Source organism: Pangasianodon hypophthalmus, chromosome 13, assembly GCF_027358585.1.
Source record: "Pangasianodon hypophthalmus isolate fPanHyp1 chromosome 13, fPanHyp1.pri, whole genome shotgun sequence".
Classification (NCBI taxonomy): domain Eukaryota; kingdom Metazoa; phylum Chordata; class Actinopteri; order Siluriformes; family Pangasiidae; genus Pangasianodon; species Pangasianodon hypophthalmus.
In genome coordinates, this window is record NC_069722.1 from 13,195,614 (window position 1) to 13,203,666 (window position 8,053).

Sequence of the window (8,053 nt, forward strand, 5' to 3'; positions counted from 1 at the left end):
GAGGGAGAGAGAGAGAGAGAGAGAGAGAGTTCCTTAACTGTGGGGCTATCCTAGTAATATTAGCTACATGAGCTTCAGATGAAAGACTGGAGTCAATAATCACACCAGGGTCTTTTACTGTTGCACATGATGAAACAGAAAGGCCATCCAGAGTTATTATGTAATCAGAAAGCTTACTTCTAGCTGCATGTAGTCCTAGTACAAGTACTTCTTTCTTGTCAGAATTTTTGTAGAAGGAAGTTAATAAGCATCCAGTGTCTAATGTCCTTTACACATTCTTCAACTTTATTAAGCTGGTGTCTCTCATCTGACTTTACTGAACATACTTTACTTTGTCATCAGCATAACAGTGGAAGCTAATACCATGTTTACAAATAATTTTACCCAAGAGGTAGCATATAGAGAAAAAAGCAGTGGGCCTAAAACAGAACCTTGTGGAACAACAAGATTTACCTTAGTATGCATAGAGAAGTCACTATTTACATCTATAAACTGATAACAATCAGTCAAATAAGTCTTGATATTATGGTTTCTGAAAAACTTGAATTCATAACTCCAAATCATGATACACTCTTCAACAAAGGGTTTATCAAGGTTTTTTGGATGATTATTGTTTCTAGCTTTTTATAAGTGTTCTACAAATCCTCTCTGGAAGTGAAACACTCTGTTCTAGAGTTCTGCATAAAAACGTTAAGGGTTCCCTAGATGGACAACCTGAACCCTTTAGCGCAATATATGGACCTATGTAGACTATTCATTTTCAAAATGACTTATCCTTTTTATCCTTCATATCCTGCCTATTACAGTTTTGGGGATTCATCTAGTCAGAAATATATATTTTTTTGATCATGTGATTTGTACTGATAATAGTTTCATTATGAAATGTTAATACACTTATAGTATGCAAACTAATCTTATCATACATGATCATACATGGACAAAATGATTTTTTTAAATAATAAATATCATCATTACATAACAACAAAAACAAAAACAACTAAATCGCTCAGGATGGTTAACAGGAACATACAAGTATCGACAGGCTACCAGTTAGTCAAGTTCTATTGCATTATGGAAGAACACCAACAATGGTAGCTAAAAACGTTCACTTCAATTCAATTCAATTTTATTTGTATAGCGCTTTTAACAATGGACATTGTCAGAAAGCAGCTTTACAGAAACAAATACATTCAAATTAAATTAAATCAAAATAAATTGTAAATGTGTGAATTTATCCCTAATGAGCAAGCCAGAGGCGACGGTGGCAAGGAAAAACTCCCCGAGATGATATGAGGCAACCATAGCCCCAAAACCACCACAGCAGTCATGTCCCAAGCCATCACAATGCAACTCCTCAAATAAAGCGGCCAGCCACTCCACTGTCAACAAACCTGAGTGAACATGTGAGTGTGGGAGGGTAACAGCATCCAAACCTCCCTGTTCATCCCAACACTCTATGTCTGTGAACCCTCCAGATCTGCTCTTTTACCTAAGAAAAAATTATTCACAAAAGGCTTGACTAAACAAATATGTTTTCAGCCTAGACTTAAACAAACACTGAGACTGTGTCTGAGCCACGAACACTAATTGGAAGGCTGTACCCCCTGCTGTAGCCTGCACTATTCGAGGTACCAACAAATAGCCTGCACCTTTTGATCGAAGTAGACGTGGCGGATCATAAAAGACCAAAAGTTTGCTCAGGTACTGAGGCACAAGACCATTCTGTGCTTTATAGGTCAATAGCTGTATTTTATAATCAATACGAAATTTGATTGAGAGCCAATGCAGTGTGGATAAGATAGAGGTGATGTGGTCATATCTTCTGCTTCTAGTAAGGACTCTTGCTGCTGCATTTTGGACTAACTGGAGCTTGTTTATGCATCTACTGGAACATCCAGACAGTAAGGCATTACAATAATCCAAGAGGTAACAAAAGCATGAACTAATTTCTCTGCTTCATGTAGTGACATTATAGTTCTTATCTTAGCAATATTTCTGAGATGAAAGAAAACTATCCTAGTAATATTATCTACATGAGCTTCAGATGAAAGACTGGAGTCAATAATCACACCAAGGTCTTTTACTGTTGCACATGATGAAACAGAAAGGCCATCCAGAGTTATTATGTAATCAGAAAGCTTACTTCTAGCTGCATGTACAAGTACAAGTACTTCTTTCTTGTCAGAATTAAGTAAAAGAAAGTTAATAAGCATCCAGTGTCTAATGTCCTTTACACATTCCTCAACTTTATTAAGCTGGTGTCTGTCATCTGGCTTTGCTGAAACATACAACTGTGTATCATCAGCATAACAGTGGAAGCTAATACCATGTTTACGAATAATTTTACCCAGACGTAGCATATATAGAGAAAAAAGCAGTGGCCTTAAAACAGAACCCTTTGGAACTTTACCTTACCTTAGTTTTACCAAACTTTACTTTAGTATGCATAGAGAAGTCACCATTTATGTCTACAAACTGATAACGATCAGTCAAATAAGACCTGAGCCAGGAGAGGGCCGTTCCCTTAACGCCTACAACATTTTCTAGTCTATCAAGGAGAATAGCATGATCTATGGTTTCAAAAGCTGCACTAAGGTCAAGCAACACAAGCAAGGAGACACAACCCTGATCTGAGGCCAGTAGTAGGTCATTTACCACTTTAACCAGTGCTGTCTCTGTGATATGATGAGGCCTAAATCCTGACTGATACATTTCATGAATGTTATGTATACGTAGGTATGAGCATAAATACTGTGTAACAACGTTTTCTAGGATCTTGGAGATAAAGGGGAGATTTAATATTGACCTATAGTTGGACAACTGACAGGGGTTGAGGTCAGGTTTTTTAATCAGGGGTTAGATAACTGCTAGTTTAAAAGATTTATGTACATAGCCAGTGCTAAGGGAAGAACTGATTATTTTTAGAAGAGGTTTGATTGCTTCTAACTATGTAATTCCCCCCAGTAAACCCAGAACACATAATCCATTATTCTAGCAGACATCTGACACTTTTATCAACCTTTCTGTCTCTGTTTTTTATATTAGTTTTCTAGAAGTAATAATACCCCATATTGAAAAGTTGGGGATGACTTCTCAGTACAAAGTCTCATTTACATATTCCTCAAACACTTCATTCCTTCCTTGTTGTGTTTCTCTATTTTTGCTATAGCTTCTTCAATCTCATTTATTATTTTGAACCATCCTGAAGCTTGTGTTACTCTTCATTAATCAACCTCCAATTTGTTTACTAAATGAATACACAATACATTTGAGAGTCACAACCAACCAAATACTGCCCAGTCTCTGGCTAGATACTGTCCCTTCCGAAAGTATTGGAATGGCAAGGCCAATTCTTTTGATTTGGCTATACACGGAAGACATTTGGGTTTGATATCAAAAGATAAATATGACAGATCAGAATTTTAGTTTTCATTTCCTGAGATTTACATCTAGATGTGTTAAACAACTTAGAACATGGCACGTTTGGTGTCAGACCACCCAATATTGTTTGCTATTTAAAATGACCCTTCTTCTATGCGTGTTTTGTTGTAAATATAGCTTAACTGACAATACCATAGACAATACTGCTTTGTCTTTGTGTCTGTTCTCCTTGATTTTCCTAGTACATACACAGAGGAATAATTTTTGATTCTCTATGAGAGTGGAGACAATTCTTGTTTATTTCACACACTCTAAATCAGAATCGATCAGTCTCAGTCTCTGATGCTTTGCCCACAGCTCACAGTGCACCTAATACCTTGTACACTTTTCTGGCTTCAGAATGTTGAAGGTGCTCTCTGCTCTTTCATGTAAACATACTTACATAGAGTAAATTGATTTATTGACAAATACACAAATGTTTGAACATAAGGACACAGTGGGCTTTTTTCCAGAGGAAGATGGAACTTGACTGGTAAAAGTAAATGGCATCCTGTGTTTAATTTTTTGGGGGGAGTTTTGTTTAACAGTTAGTGGCATGTACATGTGATGGCCTTTTGGAATGTGAGCCAAAATATCTCTTCCTGTAAAAGCAGGGTTTTTTTGGCCATGTTTATTAAACAAAGGTACCAGATTCTCTAGCAGGAATGTATTACTGATCAGGCATTTTAGGCACTAGGGGGTCTAGGTACAAGGAAGCCCTCGATGAGCACAGATTTGAACAATTAGTCCGTTACACTGTAACAAACAACATGATACTTATAGAACATGAGCCAATTAATGTAAAGTCACATAATCTGATATAAATTCAGGGAATTTGTAACCACTGGGTGGTCAATTAGGTCTTAACTGTTTTTAACTGGAGCTAGATTCACAGATGGATATCCATAAACCAACACTAAGTGTGCCAATGAAAAAAAAAAAAAGCCAGAGAATGTTCATTTTCCCTATTGGATCAGGTTAAAAATGAACTCCAAACTAAAATGGGCCAAAGAAGACTCAACATGCTGTCACTGCTTTCCATTGAGTCAGAGCTTCTTATATAGCTGAACTTTGATGATTTGGTGGATGAGTTTGCAAGGGGAAAAGCAAGAAAAAGCCAGTTTCCTAAAGAAAGACAGCTTTCTGCATATTACAGAGACTACTAAGATACCCACATACTGAAATGGGTGTATAATGTAGTAAAGAATGTGCTTTATTTTGCATGTGTTGGGTTGGGGGGCGTTCAGAGATCCATACACTAGTGTAGTGAGGTGATGAGTGGGGCCTGTTTAGGTTCCTGCCCAGGGAACTAATCTGTCCCTGTCTCTCGCAAAAGCTAGAGGTCCAGCTTGTGTGGTGGCCTTTAGTCTTATTAGATAACATTAAACATTGCTGCTCTACACAGACTCATTGTTTTTCTTTTTCATTTGTACTACAATGGATATAAAAAGTCTACACACCCCTGTTAAAATGGCAGGTTTTTGTGAAGTAAAAGAATGAGACTAAAATAAATCATGTCAGAACTTTTCCCACCTTTAGTGTGCAATTCCAAAGTATATAAATAAAGTGAAAAACAATCAGAAACTGTTATAGGGAAAAAAAAGAAAAATAAAAAACTTACAGTAACCCAGTTGCATAAGTGTGCACACCCCTAAACTAATACTTTGTTGAAGCACCTTTTGATTTTATTACATCACTCAGTCTTTTGGCTAAAAAATTTCTTTTCATCTTCAGCTTACTAGCAGACACCTGAATGTTCTGCATTAAATCCGCTAATATTTGTAGCTATTCATGATTCCTTCCACTTTGATAAAACCCACAATTCTGGATGAAGAAAAGCAGCCCTAAGCATGATGCTGCCACCATCATGCTTCACTGTGGGTGTGGTGTTCTTTTGTTTATGTGCTTTTTTGTGCTAAACATACCTTCTGGAATTATGGAATTTTATACTTTTTGGAATTGGTCTCATCAAACCATAACAGATTTTGCCACATGGTTTGGGTTGATTTAGTTGGACTTGGATGTATTTTGTGAGAAAGGGCTTCCGTATAGCCACCCTACCCCTTAGCCCAGACATGTGAGGAATACAAGAGATTGTTGTCACATGCAGAGAGTAATCAGTACTTGTCAGATGTTCCTGCAGCTCCTTAAATGTTGTGGTTGGTCTCTTAGCAGCCTCCCTGGCAAGTTTTTGTCTTGTCCTTTTGTAAATTTTGAAGGGACCTACTTTTTGTTTGTTAATCTCACTGTGGTGCTCCATTTTCTCAACTTGCTGATGATGGCCTTCACGGTGCTCCATGGTACATCTAAAGTTTTGGACATTTTTTATACCCTCTCCTGATTGATGCCTTTCGACAGTGAGACCCTGTACATGCTTTGCCAGCTCTTTGCAGACCATGGCTTCAGCAATCAGATGAAACCAAGAAGATGTCAAGAAAATCCTACGGGAAAAAGTTGGTCTTTATTTGGGGTTAATCAGAATAATTTCATTGATGACAGCTGTGTGATAATCACTTTTGAACATGAGATTGAATGTGATTGGAACACAGCCACATCCCCAATTATAAAAGGGTATGCACACTTATGCAACAAGGTTATTTTTCTATTTTTCCCTAAAATGTTTCTGATTGTTTTTCACTTAATTTTAACTTGGTTTAATTTTTTTCATCACAAAAACTTGCCATTTTAACAGGGGTGTGTAGATTTTTTATATCCACTGTACCAGATTAGGAAAACATCTTCCCCTTATTCCCCTGCTAGTATCTTTTTTTTTAAAAGAGAAATGCCCAAAACTATAACATATTCATCTGTATACATCTAATATTACATTTCTAGTTCATGCCATGTGCTGAGAAGTGACACTGTACTGTTTGAAGCTACTTATTTAGAAAACTAATGTTACCTCTGAAATTACTTTCACACCATCTTGACTAGAAGCCAGTTTTGTTCTAATGGCAAAACATATGTCCTATTTTGAAACTTACAGCCTACCCTTGGAAATGTTGATTGGAACATCTGGAAAGTGTACATCTGGAAATGTACCATCATGTAGGAGAATATACAGTCTCCTCTGAAAGTATTGGAACAGCAAGGCCAGTTCTTTTGTTTTTGCTATACACTGAAGACATTTGGGTTTGAGATCAAAAGATGAATATAAGACAATAGATTAGAATTTCAGCTTTCATTTCCTGACATTTACAACTTAGAACACGGCACGTTTGGTGTCAGACCATCCAAATTTTAGGTGAGCAAAAGTATAGGAACAGATAGTCTTAAAGGAAATTAAAGTAAAGGTCTGGCGATTGACTTGGCCATCTAAAGCCTTCCACTTTTTCCCCTGATGAAGTCCTTTTTCCTGTTAGCAGTGTGTTTTGGGTCATTGTCTTGCTGCATGATCAAGGTCCTCCCAATTAGATTGGATGCACTTTTCTGTAAATTGGCAGACAAAGTTACTACAAACTTTTGAATGCATTCTGCTGGTACCATTATGAGTTACATCATCAATAAAGATTAGTGAGCCCGTTCCTGAAGCAGCCATGCAAGCCCAAGACATGACACTACATCGACCGTGCTTGACCGATGAGCTTGTATATATTGAATCATGAGCAGATCCTCTCTTTCTCCAAACTTTGGCCTTACCATCACTTTGGTAGAGGTTCATCGTGGTTCATCTTGTGGTATGGCCCCTATATTTCTGCTCTTGAAGTCTTCTTCAAACTGTAGCTTGTGATACTTTCATGCCTGCTCTGTGGAGGTTGGTGGTAATGTCACTGACTTTTGTGTTTGGGTTTCTCTTCACAGCTCTCGCAATGTTTCAGTCATCAACTGCTGTTGTTTTCCTTGGCCGACATGTTCAATGTCTGGTTGTTAGTACCAGTACCAGCAGTTTCTTTCTTTTTCAGGACATTCCAAATGGTTGCATTGGCTGTGCCCAATGCTTGTGCAATGGCTCTGATCAATTTTCTCTCTTTTCTCATCATCAAAATGGCTTGCTTTTCTCCCATAGACAGCTCACTGGTCTTCATGTTGGTTTATCTTTTTTTAAACAACAAATGCAGCATTCACAGGTGAAACCCAGGGCGCAAACCAAGAGTAGACATTCAGAGATATTAATTGTTTAAACAATCAATCTAACCTGGGCAACAAGAAACCCCTGTCAGTCATATGCACAGCACAATATTTTTGATCACTTGAAAAATGGGTGGTTTTAAACAAAAGGTGCCATGTTCTAAGTTGTTTAACAGATCTAGATGTAAATATCAGGAAAAGAAAGCTGAAATTCTATAATCTTGTATTCATCTTTTGATCTCAAACTTGAATGTCTTCAGTGTAAAGCAAAAACAAAAAGATTTGACTTGCTGTTACAATACCATTGGAGGAGACTGTAGTTCAAACTCCAAGCTAAGACATGTGGCTCTAAAGCTTTACAAATGCTTCAGTAGATCTCGATTATCTGGATCAGGTGCAGGTCAGATGCTCAAGTAGTTGTTGGTACATTGACAGTGTAGACACTGGTGCATGTAATGGTCCATGTCAGCAGTTCTGAGGGAGAAACAGGATCCCTCTGACATGCTCTCATCTATTATGTATGCACATCTGTGTGCGTGTGTGTGTGTGTGTGTGTGTGTGTGTG